This window comes from Amborella trichopoda, chromosome 7 (assembly GCF_054954075.1).
Source record: "Amborella trichopoda isolate Santa Cruz 75 chromosome 7, AtrichopodaSantaCruz75HAP2 v2.0, whole genome shotgun sequence".
NCBI lineage: Eukaryota > Viridiplantae > Streptophyta > Magnoliopsida > Amborellales > Amborellaceae > Amborella > Amborella trichopoda.
Window position 1 is genome coordinate 32,318,703 of NC_142342.1, and position 23,045 is coordinate 32,341,747.

At 32.4% G+C, this 23,045-nt stretch overlaps 2 long non-coding RNA genes across 3 annotated transcripts; both read left to right on the forward strand.

The window, feature by feature from the left end:
• Positions 1 to 8,443: 8,443 nt before the first annotated feature.
• Positions 8,444 to 20,697, forward strand: LOC110006579 (uncharacterized). 2 transcript variants are annotated; one of them, XR_016058789.1, is made up of 2 exons: positions 8,444 to 8,700; positions 20,376 to 20,697. It is a non-coding gene; the product is annotated as an uncharacterized LOC110006579 (long non-coding RNA). The 2 variants fall into 2 exon arrangements; XR_002279622.2 differs by lacking the exon at positions 20,376 to 20,697 and adding an exon at positions 8,832 to 9,262.
• On the forward strand, positions 15,126 to 16,503 carry LOC148781348 (uncharacterized). Its single transcript, XR_016058790.1, has 2 exons — positions 15,126 to 15,604; positions 15,657 to 16,503. It is a non-coding gene; the product is annotated as an uncharacterized LOC148781348 (long non-coding RNA).
• Positions 20,698 to 23,045: the final 2,348 nt, after the last annotated feature.

Genomic DNA, 23,045 nt, shown 5'->3' on the forward strand with positions numbered 1-23,045 from the left:
GTGAAGCTGGGAAAGAAAGAAGAATTCTCTATACATAGTAAGGATTTGCTAAGATTCAGACGTCGGATTTGTGTCCCGAATGATGAGAGTGTGAAGAAAGCTATCTTGGAAGAAGCACATCACTCTCGTTATACGATACATTCCCGAAGTATTAAATTTATTAAGACCTGAAGAAAACCTTTTGGTGGAATAATATGAAAAAAGAGGTAGCATTATTTGGGTCTAAGTGCCTAACATGCCAGCAGGTAAAAGCTGAGCATCAAAGGCCCGATGGGTTGTTGCAGCCTTTACCCGTGCCAGAGTGGAAGTGGGAGCACATCTCTATGGATTTTGTCTCTGGATTGCCTAGAACAAATTCAGGACATGATAGCATTTGGGTCATTGTCGACCGGCTGACCAAAGCTGCCCATTTTCTGTCGATTCGCACGACGTACACTTTGGATCGACTGGCCCAGTTGTACATTAAGGAAATAGTGCGGTTGCATGGAGTTTCGGTCAGTAATATATCGGACAGGGATACTCGGTTTACTTCTAAATTTTGGGATAGGCTTCAGTCAGCCATGGGGACCAGACTCACCTTTGGCACTGCCTTTCACCCCCAAACTGATGGAAAATCGGAGAGGACCATCTAAACCTTGGAAGATATGCTGAATGCCTGTGTCATTGACTTTACAAGAAACTGGGATGATCATTTACCCCTGATTGAGTTTGCTTATAATAATAGCTTTCAAGCCAGTATTCAGATAGCACCATATGAAGCCCTGTATGGAAGGAAATATAGGTCAACCATCTGTTGGAACGAGGTTGGTGAAAGAAAGCTTTTAGGATCAGAAATTGTCCAAGTAACCATAGATAAGATATCATTAATTCGAGAAAGGCTTAGGACAGCTCAGAATCGGCAAAAGAGTTATGCCGATAACCGACAGAGAGATCTTGAATTTGAGGAAGGTGATTGAGTTTTCCGAAAGATCTCACAAATAAAAGGCATTATGAGATTCGGCAATAAAGGAAAGCTGAGCCCACGTTACATCGGACCATTTGAAATCCTGGAAAGAATTGGAGGTGTCGCTTATAGACTTGCGTTACCACTTGAATTGGCAAACGTCCGTAATGTCTTCCATGTATCATCACTACGAAAATATCAACCCGACGCATCCCATATCTTGAAATATGAACCTTTACCGATCAGGAAGGACCTATCCTTCATTGAGCGGCCAATTTTGCTACTGGATAGAACGGTACAAGTGTTGCGCAACAAGGAGATTCCTTTAGTCCGTATATTATGGTAGTACCATTCAAGAGAGGAGTCGACTTGGGAACGAGAAGACGATATCAGAGAAAAATATCCTTATCTTTTTCAGTAATCAGGTATACAAATTTAGAAGACTAAATTTCTTTAAAAGGGGAAGAATGTAATAATCCTAAACTTTCAAAAATAAATAAATAATATATATATATATATATATATATATATATATATATATATATATATATATATACGTGGGCTTTAAAGGCCTCACATATAACATTATCGTCACACCTCATGTATGAGGTAGAGCTTAATAAAATAGTATAATAATATGTCTTAAGAATTTAAATTCGGAGAGGTGAGGACTCCCACCCTAGAAAACTTTTGAGATCTTTCTCTCTCTAGTCGAAATGCGGTGAGCTCTTTCTCTATCTAGCCGAATTTTTATCGGAAGCTCCCTCTCAAATATTTTAGGTAAGTGACTTCATTATCTTGAAAAATAATCCGTTCTTTTTAAAAATGAAATGAAATAATTACTTCTGCTTATTTTCATGAATTTTAAGCGCGATAAATTTTATACGCCTCATTATTTTGAAAAATAATCTTTTTAGTAAAATTGTGATATTTTATCTATGTTAGAAATTTTAAATGCTTTAAATTCTTAGAAATAAATTTATTTATTTTTCTTGTCTATTGTTAGAAAATTTTAGATACCGTAAAATTATTAGAAATAAATGTGATATTTCTGCTTTTAGTAAAATTGTGAGATTTCTTTCTACTGTTTTTGAATATTTAGACATTCTAAATTTCATGTAAAAATGACTGCCTTATTATTTGAAAACTGATATTTTTGCAATTGACTATAGCATTATTTGTGAAATGTTTATTTGCGAATTGACATCCCATAAATTGTGATAATTCCGTATTCTTGAATTTCTATAAGAGTTTTTCTATACATATTAGATTGGCAATTATGCTAGAATGTCTTTACGAACTGTTACCATTCTAAATTTGACCCAAAAATATTTGACTGGTTATTTTTGAAATGTTATTGAAAGTGATTGTTATTAATGGTTTCGGTGAAATTCATATTAATAATTTCAGTGATATGTTGAGTACATGATATTGCTGCTTTCAAATGTTTAAAGAGATTTAGAAATACTTTAAGTATGCAAGTGGACTCATCCGGTTCGCCGGTGAGGTATAAGTAGACTTATCCGGTACGCTGATACGGATTAAGTAGACTCATCCGGTACGCAGGTGAGGTATAAGTGGACCTGCAGGGATTAAGTGGACCTATCTAGGACGCCGATAGGGATTAAGTGGACCCATCAGAACGCTGATGGGATACATAGGTGACCAACTTGGGATGCCAGTAGGGTAATTTGTGAAATTCTTTGAATTATGGACTGTCGTTAAAATGTTATATGCATTTCAATTATTCGGATTATACTTAATTATGCATTTTGAAAGTGAAACTGTTAATGCATTTTTGTTAATAGATCTCCTTTTTGAAAATATTGATATCTTTCAACCATGATTATTTTAGGATTATGAAGATCACTTACTGAGTAGCCAAACTCATCAAATTATGGTAAACATTTTTTTCAAGATAACTGCGTTTTCATTTTAAGTGCTCGTCAAGATCAACTCTGGAAGATATTGTAGTTGTGCTTAAACTTCCTTTTGTTACTTTGTAAGAATTCGCCATTGTAAATTTGTCCTAAAAAGAGATGTATATATGTTTTGACTATCACATCTCAAGAATATCAGTATTGTAAATTCTTGGCGCGTGACACATGGCTTTGTCTATTATTTTCCTGTGTATGGGAATGTATCAGTTTACATAAGGTACCTACCTTAAACAATAAATTGAAAGATGTAGTTTTGGTGTTGAAAATTCTTGATGATGACCTAAAAATCTATTTCCATATGTCATTACGAAAATTTAAACTCAAAAAATGATAGAAATTGGGAAAAAGTTTATATAAGGATGCAACATTATAATGTAGAACTACGGATGCACCACAAAAATCCATCAGAAAAGGTCGTTTTAATGTTGAAAAACCCTTTGATTGATCATCTCGACATCGAGATGTATGACCATGAAACATAGAAAGATTTAAGTCTAAAAAATAGTGTATTTTACAACATATTATCTACACCCTCCATTTTCAAGATTTTCATATGCTTATAGATCTACTTGATTTTAACCATTTTTTAAATTTAAAATTTTATAATTAGATATAAAAATAGATTTTTAGATAATCCTAAGAACATTTACATCAAAAATATATACCATGATAAATTTTGAAGGTGCACATTACCTCTAGGGCTATGGATGCATCCGTATGCCAACTGCACCCTATAGATTGCGCATATCTCTTTGTAAATACATAAAAATATTGAAAATAAAGTCCAAATAATACATTAGAAGGTGCATTATTCCATAACTTACACGAAAAAGTTTATATAGGGTTGCAACCTTAAAATGTAGAATTATAGATGCACCTCAAAAATCCATTGGAAAAGGGTGTTAATATTGAAAAATCTTCTAATTGATCATCTCGATATCGAGATAAAAGAATATGAAAAAAAGAAAAGAAAAAGATAGTACAATAAATAGTACATCTTGCAACACATTCTCTAGACCATCCATTTTCAAGATTTTCATATGTTTATAGATCTACTTGATTTTAACTATTTTTAAAGTTTAAAATTTTATAATTGAATATGAAAATAGATTTTGAGGTAATTTTAAGAAGTTTTTAAACCAAAATTACATATTATGATAAAATTTAGAGGTGCATCTTTATTGGATTGTTTAATGCAACATTATAGAAGCCGCATCCTAACTTAAAACATTTTTTTTTCTTATCCATACATCTTGTGATAGAGATGATCAATTGGAGGAATTTCTAACATTAGAACAACAATTTCCTATGGGCTTTTAGGGTGTGCCTTACTTCTATAGTGTAGGGTTGACACCGTGTATAACAAAAACAATGACAACTTACTTTTATATATGTGGGTACCGTTAGAAAGTCCTCCCATTAAACAATGGTAACAGACTTTTTAAATATCTTTGAAATCAAGAAACTCCTCCATTATTCGGACAAAAGAGGATAGAGATATCTCAAAAGTCAAGAAACAAAAGGATTTTATAAACAATGAGAGTGTTTCTGGTAAAGAAAAACACATGCGCTTCTCAACAACTCCCCAGCTGAAAACAGAAATAAAAAACACAGTGACTAGATCATTGCACAGCACTAACATTTCATTACTTGTACAATCACATTATTTTACAATGTATTAAGTTAGTCAACACAAAGTCGATACAAACACATAAAAGATTAAAAAATAGCTAACTATCAACAATAAATTTCTAATAAAAGATTATTAACTGACTAATTCTCCTCTCTATTGCTTGCCATAAACACTGTCAGTTATAGAACTCTCGCCCAACTTCACCACTTATATCACCCACAATTCCCATTCTATTTTCAACACCTCAACATACAAAGAATGGGAGAGAGAGCAGTTACCTAAAGATCCATTTTCAACACCTCAATATACACAGAATGAGAGAGAGAGAGAGCAGTTACCTAAAGAGGTAGTTCAATTGTTGTTCATCTAATCTTCCTCTCCGCTCTCATCATTGAATTAGATGGTCCTCTTGGCAGAGCGCATCTTATTTTCCACCCTTCTCTCATCCCTCTCCTCAACTCCGCTAGTCTCGACCACTGAGGCCCAATTATCCTCCTCAAACCTCCCCTCATCTTCCTCCTCTTCCTCCGAAAAATCCCCCTCTCTTCCATTCCCCTATTTGAAGGGGCTGGCCTCTCCCTCTGGCCCAACTGATTGCTTGAGCACTCATACAACAAACGCCCCTCCATTTCGCACGTATGAACTCCAACACTCTCCCGTTGTCAGTGACCTATGAGACTTTGTCGAAGGTGGAGAAGTTGGTGAAGAGGTCGGAGTTTGTGAGGGAGAAGTCGAGGTTGCTGGCATTGACAGTGGATTTGGAGGGAGCAAGGCCGCCGTTGCCCCCCTATGTACTGGTAGTGGCTATTGGCGTTGGAGATCGCAGATGGGGTTGCTGTTAGGGGGTGGAGGAGAAAGTTGGGAATTGATTCTTCATCTTCCTCTTCTGAGTACCATCCCACCATCTCCCCTGCACTATGGTATTAGAGCAGATTATAGACAAAGAATGAGAAAATACTGCCCTATCGTCCATATGATGGAAAGAGTTATACATGGATGCTCATCAAGTTGAGCGACACTTAGCCCGACATGGAGAGTTCGAACTGAAATTAGGAACATAAATATTAGGGGTGGCAAAGGACCCGAACCTGACCCAGAACCCGCTTGGTATTCCCGACATGGGACTGAGTACGGGTCCAACATTTGGACCTGACAGGTTGGATTCTGGTCCAAAATAGGGACTCGAACACTCTTTGGATCCAAGTCGGGGTCCGGTTGGACCTAACTTATACCAGTAAAACGTTAGAGATAAAACATTTCAAGTCCTATTTGTTTGGGGATATTAAAGATCGTATACAACACGAACTTTAGTCATCTTTAACTATTAAACAACAAATCAAACCGCTTGAAATCTAAATGGCGGTTGATTGTGACTTTGTTGGTAATAATATAGGTTTATGATGGTATAAAAGGGTTAAAAATAAAAAGAAGCTCATAGTGAGGCTGGCAATGGATACGATCAAACTCGGGACCCGACGGGTACGGGTATGGGTCCAACTTTTGGACTCCATGGGTCGAGTTTGGGTCCAGCCAGACACGACCCATTGCTGCCCCTAGTAAATATCAAAATTTTGGATATAGAGAGTGTCATTAGCGATAGAGGTAGCAATGGCTTGGGTCAGGTTGGGTCCAGACCCAAAATACACTATGGACCTGAACTTGACCCAAATTGAACCTAGACTCGATCTGGACCCAACTTGAAAATTAGTTTATACATTTAAAAAAGGAAAATTGTTTCATGCGGGCAGGACCGTATTTCTACAATATGCGGTCCAGAGGTATAAAGCATTCATCTTAAAGATGGATGAAAATAGGTGGTCCATCTAAAAATAATTGTAACTAACGGTCCCAATATTTTCTTAGCATGATTATTATTTCCAGTTTTTATTTTTTATGTATTTTTTTTCATATTCATTATCTCCATGATAAAGATGATATATTCTCTAAAAATTAAGATAAAATTATGTTTAAAAAATATATTTATTGCCAAGCCCGCATTTCTACAATATGTGGGTTGGTAGCACAGAAATCGTGTTCGTTAAAAAATCATATATATGTAACTCAAGAAACAAAGAGAGAGATTACCTTGGACCTGAACTTGACATGTGGGGATGTGGGTTCCAACCCCTAGACCCATACTTGAACCTGGGGTCGGGTCTACATGTAGGGTCTCAAGTTCACGGGTCCCTAGTGCCACCCCTACCTAGTATGCATTTTGCTCAAGGGAGTAAATAAATAGTATACTCCTGGGGAAGAAGGAAATATTTTGGCAATTATTAAAGTCGTTGCTATAAGGAAATGTCAAATATCCAAAGCCATTTACAAATTAGAGACATTTATATAGATCATAGGCTCAAAACAATCAAATTAGAGCCTACCTAAAAATTTTTATTAGACGATATTGTTTTGATGCCCAAATATACTCAAATTGATCATCTCGACATCAAGATGCATGGACATGAGAAAAAAATAAATTTCAAGTTTTGGAAATAGTGCATCTTGTAACGCATTTTAGAGATGTTAATTTTCAAGATTTTCAAGTGTTCTTAGATGTGCTTGATATGTAGTATTTTTAAAAATGAAAATATATTTTAACGCTATCACAAAGATTTCCAATATTGAAACCATATTTCTCGATACTATTTGAAGGTGGGCTCTAATTTGATTGTTTAAATCCTCGGCTCTATATAAACCGTACCTTTTACAAAATTATTAGAGAGTTCAAGTTTACAAAATTATTAGAGGGCTCAAATGATCCTAAATTGAGGGTTAGTTTATTCAAGGGGAAATTGCACTCATATGTATTATTTTTATCAATATTACGATTTCACTTAAAACTTTCTGTTATTACCATTGTACCTATTTTATATATGTTACAACAATATTTTGTCAATATTTAAAAAAGTGATGAAATTTCCCTTTTCGGATTTTCAATACCTAAAATCCATATTTGTAAACTAATTGAAATTGAACTTTTTGGATTCTCAATATCCAAAATTATGTTTCCATCTTTTAGCTTTTTGGATGTTCAACGTTGGAAAACTTTCATTTTAGTCCCCCAACATTTTTGGATGTTGACAAATGAAATTTCCGGATTTCAAAATTTGAAAATTGTAAAACCCAAAACACTACAATGTTCTAATTTTCAAAATCCGAAAGTTCCATTTTTAGTGTCCCAATATTTTCAGAATGAATATTTTCATAATGAAAATCCAAAAACATAAATTTTTTTTTTTGAATAGTAAATAAGGGGAATTTGGAAAATTTCTAAATCTATTTGAAGATGTATGAAATGGAAAACAGAAAATAACCCTTGAAACATTATTTGGGATCATTTGACCTTTAATAATTTTGAAAGTTTCAATTCATGCTTCCTAGTGTGAATGGCACATGCAGTGCACGAGCATGCAAAAGATTCATTTAATTTGACTAGATCCATTTTTTTATGGAAAGAGGTGTATTCTATCCAAATATATTTTGTGAAAATATACATATACTTTTTTTAAAAAAAAATTATACAATAAGATTATTTAATTTTAATAAAAAGATATCACAATCATTATTGACCGTTATACGTGAAATTGGATGATTGGAGATATGCCATTTATTGGGCATAAAGTCAATAATATTATTTCTTAAATAGTTTAACAAGCTTTGTTATGTATCAGATTTCATATCTATTAACTAAGAGTGATTATGACATCTTTGTATTAATGGAAAAGTTTATATAAAGATGCTACTTTATGATGTAGAACTACGGATACCCCTTAAAAAATCCATCGAAAAATGTAGTTTTAATGTTGAAAAACCCTTTGATTGATCATCTCGACATCGAGATGTATGACTATGAAAAATAAAAAAAAATTAAAGTCTAATAATATAATTATAAAATTTTATTTAATTGAGAAGGGGAGGTAAGCATTCAGCGTTTGACAACCGTGAAAAGGGGTGTGAAGTATTTTCGCCTGTACTGTGTATTGACTGCGTTTGATCAAAAAAAAAAAAGGGGAAGCTTTCACCCCTCAAAAACCATAGTCTCCCTTGCTGCCAACAAAACCCCCCAAATAAAAACCCAGCCACTGAGCTCTTTCAGAGAAGAGAGGGGAACCACGCCAGTTGCTGAGCTCTTTGTGACTTCCGCTCAATCTAACACCCAGTCTCTGCTGCATCTCCAACAAAAGCTAGTGAGTTCTATTGAAATTTTTGACCGCTATTGATGATTTTTCTGCTATATTTTTTGCTATTGATTATTGCTCTACTGTATAGTTTGTTGTATATATCATATATTCATTCATATCTCTCTCTTCTCCATCAGTCTCTCACCTGGACTGCTCTGTTTTCCCAAATTAGTTGAACCCTAAGCAACTGCTCACCAGTAAGCGGCAAAGAAAATCACAGTTAGGGTTTTAATTTTCATTGTTGATGCCAAAAACATCTGCAAGGACTGCCTATGTCAATGGGCCCATTGATTCTTCTAACAATCTTGTTGATAAGCCACCTGATCCTTGTGCTTCTGTAAAAAAATAAAAATATAAAATATGGGTGTTGGCAGTTTGTAGAATGTTAATGACTTGGTTGAGCGTTCTATTAAAACTAGTGATAGGCCTGTTGATCCTGCTTTATCTGCTGAAAAATAAGAGATGGGCATGGTAGTTTATGGCACAACGTTCCTGAGCCTGCTACTAAAATTATTGATAAGTCTGGTGTGAATTGTTGAGAGAATTTTAATGGATTTGTTAATGCGAATGTGTGATGTGATTAGTCTTTCATGAGAGACAGAGAGAGAGATGTTATTAGTCTTTCATGACCAAGGTTTACACTCTTTGAGTGTTCTGGAAATTTTAGCTATTTTTTAGTGTTGTGGACTTTTTTCTCACCTTTACACCCACTTTTCTCTTCATCCAGAACCCAAATCTGTGATGTGATTGGTCTTTCATGAGAGAAAGATGTTATTAGTCTTTCATGACCAAGGTTTACACTCTTTGAGTGTTCTGGAAATTTTTGCTATTTTTTAGTGTTCTGGATTTTTTATGGTTCTGTGTATGATTTTATTTTTATTTTTAAATTTGTTATTTTGCTTTTCATTTGTTCTTGGTTTTTATTCTTAGAGTGGAGATTTTGTCTTTTTGTCATGCAATAATTTTTGCTAATTTCTATTTTTTATTCACGGTTAATGTTTGGAATAGAATTAATGCTCACAATGAACTGAGCATGCCCATCTCATGTTTTCTCATTTCAATTCTTTGCAATATGATAGTTGTTGCCTAGCAGTTGAAAATATGAGATTGTGGCTTGGAGCTTATACATGACACTTGAACATTTCCAATCGACTTCAAGGGACTTGACTGTCACAAATGTTTATTTGTTTGGTTTATGTCTACTGTTTTATTGGGCAAGAAGATTATTGTTCTCTTTTTTAGTTATTTTGATCAGGTTAGAGCATCAATATCCATGTTGCCTCCATGTTCTCAAATTGTTAACTCTCTCTGGTTTGCTCTCTCCTAGGGTTTGGTCTCTCTATCCCAAATCGTATTTTCCGTTTTACTATAATCCTTTTCTCTCTCTCTTTTCCAAATGACCACGACCAGGATTTTTGGGTTCCCGAGCAGTTTTTAGGGTTTTTTCTTCTCTCATGTAACTCTCTCTGGTTTGCTCTCTCCTAGGGTTTGGTCTCTTTATCCCAAATCGTATTTTCCGTTTTACTATAATCATTTTCTCTCTCTCTTTTCCAAATGACCATGACCAGATTTTTTATCTCTATTTGCTCTCTCCTAGGGTTTGGTCTCTCTCTCTATCCCAAATCATATTTTCTGTCTCTTTCTTTTCCAAATGGCCATGAAAAAAGGGTTTATAGGGGTCAAAATCTGCTGGGAGGATATACTCACATAACCAACACCTACTTATCCAAAAAAATAGGTTTACTAGGTTAAGTGTGATCCTAATGGTTCAGGAAACCACAAAATTTACCAGATTTAAAATAGGGTCTTTACAAGAGGTTGTTTTAATACCCAAAAATCCTCAAATTAGATCATCTTGACCACAATATGTATGAACATAAAAAAAAAAATTGGATTTCAAGTCTTGTAAATAGTGCATCATATAATGGAATTTATGGACCATCAATTTTCAAGTTTTCGTAGAACTCGATCTACATTATTTTTTAAGGTTTAAATTTTATAATTAAATATGAATATAAATTTTCAGGCGATTACCAAGATTTTTAATACGGGAACAACTTGTTTTGATACTATTTGAAGGGCTACCTTACTTTGATTGTGTCGAGCGTTGACCATATTCAAACCACACCCATTATCTTATCTAAAACTAATATATTATGATAGTATTATTATGTTAGCTGCTTCATATGTATTTTATATTTTGTATAACATTACTTAATTATCTATTTTATATTTAGTTATTTTAGCTTATTTTAGGTATTTCTAGCTAAAAATATGCAATTGCAGCTAAATTTTTTGAATAAAATAAAAATATATTTTGAAAAAGATTACCTTGTATGTAAAACTTCATGTAAGTCTTTCAGGATTAGCTTTATTGAATTAGTGAATTATCAATGATAATGTCTGCATCCAAACAGGCTCTAGGGATAGATCTTTAAAATCTGGAGAAAGTTTAAAGGAAAATTGTTTCATGTTGGCTGGACTGCTTGACTACACATGTGATCCAAAAAGTGTAAAGCATCCATCTTAATGATGGATGCAAGTAGGTGTTCCATCTAAAAACAATAGAAACTAACCGTCCAAATGTTTTCTTACTATAATTATTAGTTTTAGTTTTTAAAATTTACTTATTTTTTCATATTCATGATCTCTATGTTAGAGATTACATATACTTCACTAAAATCCATATCAAAATAGATTTGTTAATATTTCTACATATACGGGCTTGGCCGCATAAAAACCGGGCTTCGTCTTACAAACTCCTAAAGGTGTGCCTTACACTTGCCAGTGAGGGCTACCTACATAGTAGTGTAAAAGAGGCTTTTGAAAAAGGAAAAGGTTTATACACTTCCTCCTTTTGAAAAAAGGTTGCTGTCACAGGGACTTTCTCATGAAATATATTTTTTTGGACATGGTTTCCATGCGGCCAGCTCGGATATTTTAGACAAGTGGGCTTGGCAATAAATATATTTTTTACATATAATTTGATTCTAATTTTTAAATAATGTATGATATTTAACATGGAGATCATGAATATGAAAAAAATAAAACAATAAAAAATTAGAAATAATAATTATATTAAGAAAACATTTGGACCGTTAGTTATAATTATTTTTAGATGGACCACCTATTTGCATCCATCTTTAACATGGATGTTTTATACCTTTGAACCGCATATTGTTGAAATGCGGTCCAGCTCATATGAAACAATTTTCCTTCTTTTTTTTATATTTTATCATCACAATGTCTCCTATTGGAAACATTTTCCACTATATATGTACTCATGATTTTAAAGCTCAAAAAATAGTGAAACTAAGTGATATGCAAAGAATGAAAATAAACAATCCAAAATAAAAGTCTAGAATAATCTACTTTTAAAGTTAAATAAATTTTTTTTTTTTTTTCATTTTTACGATCATCATGGTTTAGATTAGCCTATAAAATTTTGGATCTAAAATCTATCTTTTAAGATGATTTCAGCGAGGAAACTAATGTGTCGGCCCTCAACATGCACTAAATCCCAACCTTTTATAGACTCAAGGCTATGGTGGTCAAGGTGGTAGGTGTCACAACATGACGTCTTAAGTTTCATTTATACTACGAATAAAGAACCATTGTCTCGCTAATCTAACAAAGTTTATTTTATGAGAAATCATATTGAACATACGCCACACCAACCAAAACTAGTGATTTAAAAAACCCCTGGTTGGCATGGAAGATATAGGTCCGACCTGGGAATTGATTACCCTGTTATGCTTTTGTGTATATATAAGAAACAAACGAGTCTAGAAGGAAACCAGCAATTTTGCATAGTAAAATAGCGATAAGGCGATTCTCTATACTAAAATGACGATCCAGACTTCAGATTCACCTATCCATACCACTTTTTGGCCGGTTTACCGTTTTCTCACGTATTTGTTTGCCGTTTCACTGTTTTATCTTACAATAAAACGACGATCCGGATCACCAATTCACATATCCATACCGGGTTTTGAGGTTGGTGGTCTGGGTCATCGATATGTTTTTCAAATCTCTGGCCAAAACCAAAATCGAAATGCATATAAATGAAAACTGGTACCATAGCCAAGAAATGCATGAAAACTGGTACTACAGCCAAGAAATGCATATTGGGACAAAACACATTACCAAGATATGCTATAACATATTTGACGACGGTTACTACATGGTGATGTGATGATCATTACAGTCCCATTGATGGCGGGTGAGTCACCCCAAGCATGTCACTAGGTCAATTGCACATCCTACATTAACATTGTCACCGTCCAACTCATTACCTTGAATTGATGACTCTCATGACTATACTATCGCCACGGTCGCATGGGTTTTAGTATCTACCCCTAAGGCCGTCAATCCTCATATTTACGAGAAACAAAACGTATCCAACAACTCATCCTTATTATTATTCTTTTTCCGAAAACTATAGAATGATTCTATTTATTTTTAGTACGAAATAGTCACCATTATTATTAATAAAATCAATATTTTTGTTTTTATAAATCTAAATTTCATAAATAAAATATCCAAAGATTAAAAAAAATTCAAATAACAATTCTAAAAATCATATAACATTAAAACAAATATAATTAAATAATTTTGATGGGAAAATAATCCATATGGTCTAGGCATAAATAAATAAACATTGAGGTATTTTCACCTTCTACTGTGGACTGCGGTCTACACTTGTTTTTTCAAACCAACTCGGGGTTGCCCATGACCCACAGTCTATGCAAAGGCTGATTAGGGGGTCATCAAAGTTTAGCCAATGGGCAAGGATTTGTAATCCCAGTCTATAGATTTTAGATTTTTCCCTGGAGACGTGTCGATGTCACTTATACCTGATACAACCACAACTCTATGGTTCATAAGCGTAATCTCTCATACATGCACAAGCTTTACCTTGAAAGGTGATTCGTTTTTTCGAAACGACTATCATATGTGCATGTTATGTGATGGTACATTGATGAGGCTTTGGCCCTTTTTTTTTAAGGCATTCATCACACACAGTCCATCGGCTCATTCCAGTCATACTCAGACATCCTCAAGGAATGATCCATTACAAAACATTTTGTGCAAAATATTTTCATGTGAAAATTGCGTTACACATATTTGGTATGCAAAAATACATATAAAAAATTGCCATAAAAAATTTTACCAAAAAATTTTAGAGAGAGAAACTATAACAAATTGTAGAGAGAGAAATTATCAAAAAAACTTTTAGAGAGAGAAACTATCTCAACATTTTTAAAGAGAAAATTATCTAAAACTTTAAATTTGATATAGTTTCAAAATTTTGAGATGGTTTCTATCTCTAAAAATTTTCAGGTAGTTTCTTATCTAAAATTTGATATAGTTTCTCTCACTAAAGTTTAAGATACTTTCCCTCTCTAAAACATAAAATTTGATAAAGTTTCTTTACAAAATTTGAAATAGTTTATTTCTCTAAATTTTTTTAGGTAATTTCTCTCTCTAAAACTTGATATCGTTTCACTATCTAAAGTTTTAAGATACTTTCTCTCTAAAACTTGAAATTTGATATAGTTTCTCTCTCTAATATTTTTTAGATGGTTCTCTCTCATAAAAATTTCAGGTTGTTTCTCTCTCTAAATTTTGATGTAGTTTCTCTATCTAAATTTCGATATAGTTTTGCTTTCTAAATTTTAAGATACTCTATCTCTCTAAAGCTTAAGATTTGAGAAATTTTTTCTTTAAAAATTTTGTGATAATTTCTCTCTCTAAAAATTTAGGTATTTTCTCTCTCTAAAATTTTAAGATATTTTTTCTCTCTATAAATTGAAATTTAAGATAGTTTTTCTCTCTAAAATTTTTGAGATAGTTTCTCTCCTTAAAATTTTTTAGATAGTCTTTCCCTCTAAAATTTGATACAGTTTATATCTCTAAAATTTTAAGGCACTTTCTTTTTCTAAAACTTGAAATTTTAACATAATTTCTCTCACTAAAAATTTTCAGACATTTCTTTCTTAAAAAAGTTTTAGGTAATTTCTTTCTCTAAACTTTGACATAGGTCCACTCTAAAATTTTACAATGCTTTTTTTAGATATTCTCTCTTTTAAAATTTTGATATAATTTATATTTCTAAAATTTTAAGATACTCTCTTTAAAACTTGCAATTTTGACATAGATTCGCTCACTAATAATTTTCAGATATTTCTCTCTTCAAAAAAATTTTAGGTAATTTCTCTCTCTAAAATTTGATATAGTTTCACTCTCTAAAATTTTACAGTACTTCTTTTAGGTAGTCTCTCTTTTTAAAATTTGATATAGTTTATATCTCTAAAATACCTTCTCTTTCTAAAACTTGAAATTTTGACATAGTTTCTCTCACTAAAAATTTCAGATATTTCTCTCTAAAAAAATTTAGGTAATTTCTCTCTATAAAATTTGATATAGTTGCACTCTCAAAAATTTCACAATACTTTCTCTCTAAAACTTGAAATTTGCGATAGTTTCTCTTTCTAAAAAAAATTAGGTAATTTCTCTCTCTAAAATTTGATATAAGTTCTCTCTCTAAAATTTTAAGATTTGTTTTCTCTTTAAAACTTGAAATTTGAGATAGTTTATTTCTCTAAAATTTTAAAATAGTTTCACTCTCTAAAAATTCTTGAAATACTTTCACTCTCTAAAAATTCTCTTTAAAAATTTTAGGTAGTTTCTCTCTCTAGAATTTGATATATTTCATCTTTCTAAAATTTTAAGATACTTCATTCATCTAAAATTTTAAATTTGATATAATTTTTGTTTCTAAAATTTTTTAGAAGGTAATTTTTCTCTCTAAAATGTGATATAGTTTCTCTCTCTAAAATTTAAATATACTTTCTCCCTCTAAAACTTGAAATTTGATATAGTTTCTCTCTCTAAAAAAATTGAGATAGTTTCGCTTTCTAAATATTTTTAGTAGTTTCTCTATCTAATATATGATATAGTTTCTCTTTTAAAAATTTTAAGATACTTTTAAAATTTAGAGGTAGTTTTTCTCTCTAATTTGTGTGGATGTTTTGGCATAATTAATTGTATTTAATAAAATGGGGATGTGTGAAAATAGCATTGTCACAAGTTGTGTTCCCTCTTTAATGCTTACACAAAACAATTTTTGGGATAACTCAATTGCTTTCTTGGTTTTGTATACATTGCCAAATATGTATTTATGCAAGATACCTCTCCTTAATACTTGCACAAAACAATGTTTTGGATAACTCAATTGTTTTTTTTTGTTTTGTATACATTGCCAAACAAGCAAGATACCCGATATCCTGGGTATACAAAACATGGTTTTGGATACCTTAGGATCCAAACAATCCCTTAGAGGCCCAAAAGCCCAATTTCTATATGCCTTTTAATAACTGTCATTGTTGATGAGTCGCTAACAACTACTAACCACTCCAGCCTAAGCCCGGTCCCTAGATACATTTTAATTTTCCTCATTGAAGAAGTTAGCAATGCTAGCCTAACTACGTACTACTCAAGCCCAAGCCCAAGCTCGATTATAGTATTTTTATCTTTAATCAATTTAATATTATATTTTTTATAAATGGATATCATCAATATAAAATTCTTTATCTTTGATGCGATATTCACATACACAGAAAAGTTAATAATTATTTCTAGTGAGGTAAGATTAATTGATATTATGGGGTCTTGTATTACCATCAATTTATCGTTCATGGTTTTTTAAAAACTATTTTCCCCCTTAAGGTATATAGGATTTTAGTTGCAGGAACTAATTAAACAGTTGCAAGTTCACACCAAAATAGAAAAAAGAAAGAAGAAAAACCAATTGAAACAAGCTGCTATTCAACTCTGACTTTTGCTCTGACTTTTGATTTAATAATGTAGGTAGGAGAAAAAAAAAAAGTAACTGTAGTTAAGAGCCGTGTAGACACCCTCACTCAAAATTTACCAACTATATGCTCCATTTGCAATAATGAAATCCAATCCTTTTGTTTTTCCTAAAGCTAAATCCTGATATGCTCGATTTACAATATTGGAATCCAATCCTAACCTAAAGCTAAAACTTTAGGATCAAAATCAAAGAACTAGATAGATAGCTTGAAGTTTGGCACTAAACATTTTGGGTGGGACAGAGGAGCACATATTTAGGTTGTCCTGAAAATCAGAGGACTAGCTTCAAGTGTGGCACTGCCTGTGGTGGTTTCTACCATGGTGAAGTTAGACTTTGCGTTCACTGGGATCGGACAATCCTTAGGCATCGAGCGGTCTGGAACATGAGCCCAACAGAAGCGCAATGGATAATGGGGGCCTTCCGCCCCATTCAGTCGCACACGGTATGTACCTCCCTTGGTCTCAACTCCACCACCATAGTCTCCGAATGGACTACGACACTCTATCCTCACTTTTACTTCCGAAACTATAACATGTTGAATAACATGATCATAAGGGTCACACCAGTAAAGCAAATAAGCAATGATAGAAATCATAACATGTAGAATATGAGATGTTCATCACAATAGATAAACATATTGAATAACATGGTCATCACCAGTAAAGCAAATAAGCAATGATAAAAATCATAACATGTAGAATATGAGATCACTTTCACTTCTGAAACCATAACATGTTGAATAACATGGTCATGAGGGTCATCACCAGTAAAGCATATAAGCAATGATAGAAATCATAACATGTAGAATATGAGATGTTCATCACAGTAGATAAACATGTTGAATAACATGGTCAATGAGGGTCATCACCCTCAAAGCAAATAAGCAATGATAGAAATCATAACCTGTAGAGTATGAGATGTTCATCACAATAGAGAAAGAATGCCTCATGAAGGTCACTATCATTAAAGCAAATAAGCAAGGGTAGAAAGCATAACATGTGGAATATAAGATGTTCCTCACACAGAGAGGATATGTTTATTGGGTCGGTTTCTATAGAGCCGAGGCTCTAAACAATCAAAATAAAGTGTACCTTCAAATAGTATTGAGAAATATGGTTTCAATACTGGAAATCTTTGTAATAGACTTAAAATATATTTTCATATTTAATTATAAAATTTAAAGCTTGAAAAATAATGTAGATTGAGTAGATCTATGAAAACTTGAAAATCTTGAAAACTGACTCTCCAAAAATACATTACAAGATACACTATTTCCAAATTTGAAATCCATTTTTTTCTCATGTCTTTGCATCTTGATGTTGAGATAATCAATTTGAGGATATTTAGACATCAAAACAACCTCTTCTAGTGAAATTTAGGGCCTATTTGAAAATTGGCGGTTCAAAAATGCATAACAAGATGCACTATTTCCAAAATTTGAAATCCATTTTTTTCTCATGTCCGTACTTGATGTTGAGATGATCAATTTGAGGATATTTGGGTATCTTATATAAACTTTTTCCATGTTTATTATAACATGCATATGGTCACGACGGTTATCATCATTAAAGCAAAGAATCAATGGTAACAAACAGTGTTTTAAAAAACGCCGATTCGATCCGGACTCGCCCGGTTCGACTCGGAAATCGCAAAAAGGGGATCGTATCGGCTAAAAAATCGAAAATCGTCCGGTTCTAGAGAGAACCGGACGATTTTGCACAGTGACTTGCCGAGTCACTGTGCGGAATCGGCGAGTCCGTGAAGAACACGGGTTGCACAGTGTTCTTCACGGGATTCTTTGAAATTTGTCATTTTTTTATCATTTTTCTTGTTTTTTTTGGCATGTGATCTAATTTGCAGGTTGTAAACAGCTTTATTCAGCTTTTTCAAGGATTAAATGATTGAAAAATTTGGTGTTTTTGGATCACGAAACTTGCTTTTTTAGGGTTTTCGCCTTTTCTGAAAGTTTCATGCCAAATAGGGCATGAATCTTTCAAAATTTGTAGGCATTTTAATCGTATAGCTGTGAATCAAAACCTTTTATTACTAATTTGTGATAATCGTTGAGAAAAACAGAGTTTTTTGGAGATTGAAGGCTTCGGTTCACAAAATCAGGTAAGAAGTTTGGGCTTTTTTTTTTTTTCCGCCATTTGATTTATTTCACGGCATATTTTGAACATAATGAGTTCAATAATTAGCGTGTTTAATCTTTATTGTGTCTAGTATGATTTAAAATTTTCAATTTTACGTAATCTGGTCAATTACAGCATGAAATTTGAGATGAACACTGAGATGTCTGCGGAACCAAAATTCCGCTGTTTTTTTTTTTTTTTTCCGCCTTTTGATTTTGTTTTCATGATATATTAGAAATAATGTGTTAAAAATTTAGGGTTTTGATTCCTTATGTTGTTGTTTATCAGAAAATATACTCAATTGGATGTAATTATTCACTTAGAGGTGGATTTTTGAGTTAAAATCGCTTATGTAAAATGGCTCTGTGACGAACATAATTTATTTTTTATTTTTTATTTATTTTTTTTTTTTATTTTTTTTTTGTAATCCATGATCGAATGTTTTGTAATACTTGATCGATTTTTTTGTAATCCATGATCGAATTGTTTTTTTTTTTTTTTTGTAATCCATGATCGAATTTTTTGTTCTTTTTTTTTTTTTGTAACCCATGATAGAATTTTTTGTAATCCATGATCGAATTTTTTGTAATCCATGATTGAAATGTTTGTTTTTTTTTCTTGTAATCCATGATCGAATTTTATTTTTTATTTTTGTAACCCATGATAGAATTTTTTGTAATCCATGATCGAATGTTTTGTAATCCGTGATCGAAATGTTTGTTTTTTTTTTTTGTAATCCATGATCGAAATGTTTGTTTTTTTTTTTGTAATCCATGATCGAATTTTTTGTTTTTTGTTTTTTATGTAACCCATGATAGAGTTTTTTGTAATCCATGATTGAATTTTTTGTAATCCATAATCTAATTGTTTTTTTCTTTTTTTGTAATCCACGATCGAATTTTTTGTTTTTTTTTTTGTAATCCATGATCGAATTTTATGTAATCCATGATCGAATTTTTTGTAATCCATGATAGAATTTTCTGTAATCCATGATCGACTTTTTTGTAATCCATGATCGAAATGTTTGTTTTTTTTTTTTGTAACCCATGATTGAATTTTTTGTAATCCATGATCGAATTGTTTTTTTCTGTTCTTGTAATCCACGATCGAATTGTTTTTTTATGTTTTTTGTTTTTGTAATCCATGATCGAATTTTATGTAATCCATGATCGAATTTTATGTAATCCATGATTGAATTTTTTGTAATCCATGATCGAATTTTTTGTAATCCATGATCGAATTTTTTGTAATCCATGATCGAATTTTTTGTAATCCATGATTGAATTTTTTGAAAATTTGTGAATTTTTTTTTTAATCCATGATCGAATTTTTTTTTGTAATCCATGATCGAATTTTTTGAAAATTTGTGATTTTTTTTTTTTAATCCATGATCGAACTTTTTGAAAATTTGTTAATTTTTTTTTTAATCCATGATCGAATTTTTTTTTGTAATCCATGATCGAATTTTTTGAAAATTTGCTGTACTTTTTTTTTTTAGTTCTTTTTATCCATGATCGAATTTTTTGAAAAATGATGATTTTTTGAAAAGATGTGAAAATCGTGATAAAGTTTTGATTATCATGATGTATTAAACCCAATTTTTAATATTTATTGTTTGAGTTTGCTGTAATTTTTTTTTTTTTTTTTCCATGATCGAATTTTTCGAAAAGGGATGAGCACGACAGTGCAGGTGAGCATGAAGGATGGACAAGCTTCGGGGATTTTGGATTGGGAACACAACAAAACACTAATACTCAGGGATTTGGGAATAGTCAGACGCCCGCTAATATCGATGATTCGTTTTTAGATCGAATTAATGAATTGTCAAACGAATTCAATCAATGGCACCAGCGTGACCAAGAAGAACAACAACGTCGTCTATCATTTTATTTTTAGATCGTATGTTACTAATTTTATGTTTTATTGTAGTCCATGTATGTTGATATACTTATTCCATGGTAATTCTATGTTTATCTTTTTGTGTGATGTAAATTAAATGTTGAATGGCGGTTCATGCAGGGAAATAACATATCAATATTCGCATATTCATTCAAAAACATGAAAATTCTTAATGGAGTACCTTCATTTCTTATTGAATTCCTAAAAAACAATATTTATAATGAATTTTAATAATTTTTTCGGATTTTTTTGAAGCTTTATTCTGACCAATTCACCCGATTCTCGATCCGGATCGCCGATTCGCCGATCCGGATTGGTTTTTTGGGAGCCCGATCCGGGTCACTGATCCGTTTTTTAAACCATTGGTAACAACCATAGCATACGAAATATAAGATATTCATCAGTGGGGAGGATAGGTTAATTATTAGGACATGCATGGTCATGAGGGTCATCACATATGTAGCAAATAAGCAATGGTAGAGGGAATGTTGATTGTAGAACACCCATGGTCATAAGGGTCATCGGCATTAAGGCAAATAGGAAATGGTAGTGAGAACATTATAGAACACCCATGGTCATGAGGGTCATCACCATTAAAGAAAATAAGCAAATGTAGAGACAAAATGTGGATTATAGAACAGACATGATCATGAGGGTCATCACCATCAAAGCAAATAAGCAATTGGCAGACTGACATATGACATTTGACTCATCCCCGGTCCTTGGGGACCGCATTCCCATCACATTATTATGCAATCATAGACATGATTATGTATTTTCTATAATAAATACTGATTATAGCATAGTTTATTTTGATTAATCGTTTCCATGATAAAACAAGTGGATGTTTTAAATATCCAAAAAAAAATTCAGAATATGAGTTATGATGAAAAATTTAATAGTCTAAATCATGAATATCTTTTAAACAAGCAATGCCAATTTAAAATAAGAGATGAGAAGTTTTTGGTAAGAAATTTGAATTTTTGGTAAATAGATGAGATGGGAGTCCATGAAAGATATAATAACATATTGAAGATGGTTGGAGTTAGAGATAGTCGGTAGGCAGTGAGGGATTCTATGTCCATATTAGTTCTTGAAAGACAAAAAATGAATTAGAAAACAAAAATCACCAAAATCAGATTTTAGAGATTAAAGAAAGATAATCAAAATTTGAAAACTATTTTAGTGTCTCTTTCTATATCATAATCATTTTTTCAACTTAAAAAAATACCCCTTAAACGAAAGGAATCTTAGCTTTGGCTTAAACAAGCCGAAGAGGCCTTGGCCCATATCTCGCCAGGATGATCTGGGGCCAAATACAATCCAAAAATAAATAAATAAAATAAGGGTTGATAGGGGCCGTGCCAAACCGAGCTGGCCCTGTGGCCTTGGCCCTGGCCTTACCCTCGAGCAATGATGGCATGGACTAAACCACCCCTCCCCTAGCTTTAATGGGCCAGGGGCCAAGCTCCCAGACCTTGGGCTGATTTTATAGTAGAGAGAGGATGGAAAAAAGGAAAAAGAGAAAACGTATGATTAATTTTTATTGAGATAGTAAATTATTAGTAATAAAAAATACATGCGAAATTGAGAGAGTAAATTATTAGTGATAATAAATACATACAGAATTACGATGGTAAATTATCAGTGATAACAAATACATGCAAAATTGAGACAATAGATTATTAGTGATAACAAATACATCAAAATTGAGATGGTAATAGTAAATCATTGTGATAACAAATACATCCAAACATCTCAAGTTCGATTCCTACTGCTGAACTACTAGAAAAAACAATTACAACCGAACATGCCTACTAGAAAATAAGAGATAAGTACTTGTTAGAGGACGGAAACCAGATCCATTCATGCACTTAACAACGCCTTTCACAACCACTTGTTGCCTAGGTAATTCATCATCGACTTCAGCCAAGCAGACCCATAAACATGATACGAGTATCAGCAAAACCAAAACTGATTTCACCATAGTTTTTGAAAAGAAACAATGAACCAAAAATGAAAGAAGTGAAATGAGAGAAAGTATATGTTAAATAGAAATGAAAGAAGAGGGAGTGTATGGTAAATGGTAAATAGTGTGTATATATACAAGAAACATAGAAAATTCGTAAATATACAGGAAGATAAGAAAGATATATATTTGATAAAAGAGAAAAATAAACATACAATTAGATGTGAACAATATACTTAAAATAAGGGAAGATATATACGGAGATAAATCTAAAAGATATCTATACATAGATGGATATTTTACAAATTTGGTATATATATCATTTAATTTTCATGATACAAAATTTTTTGACAAGTTATCCTTATATCATAAGGGTATTCTTTTATAGCAATTTAGAGAAAGAGAGAGAGATTATAATATACATACATATTTAGGGGTGGCAACGGGTCGGGTCCAAAATTTGGATTTGGAC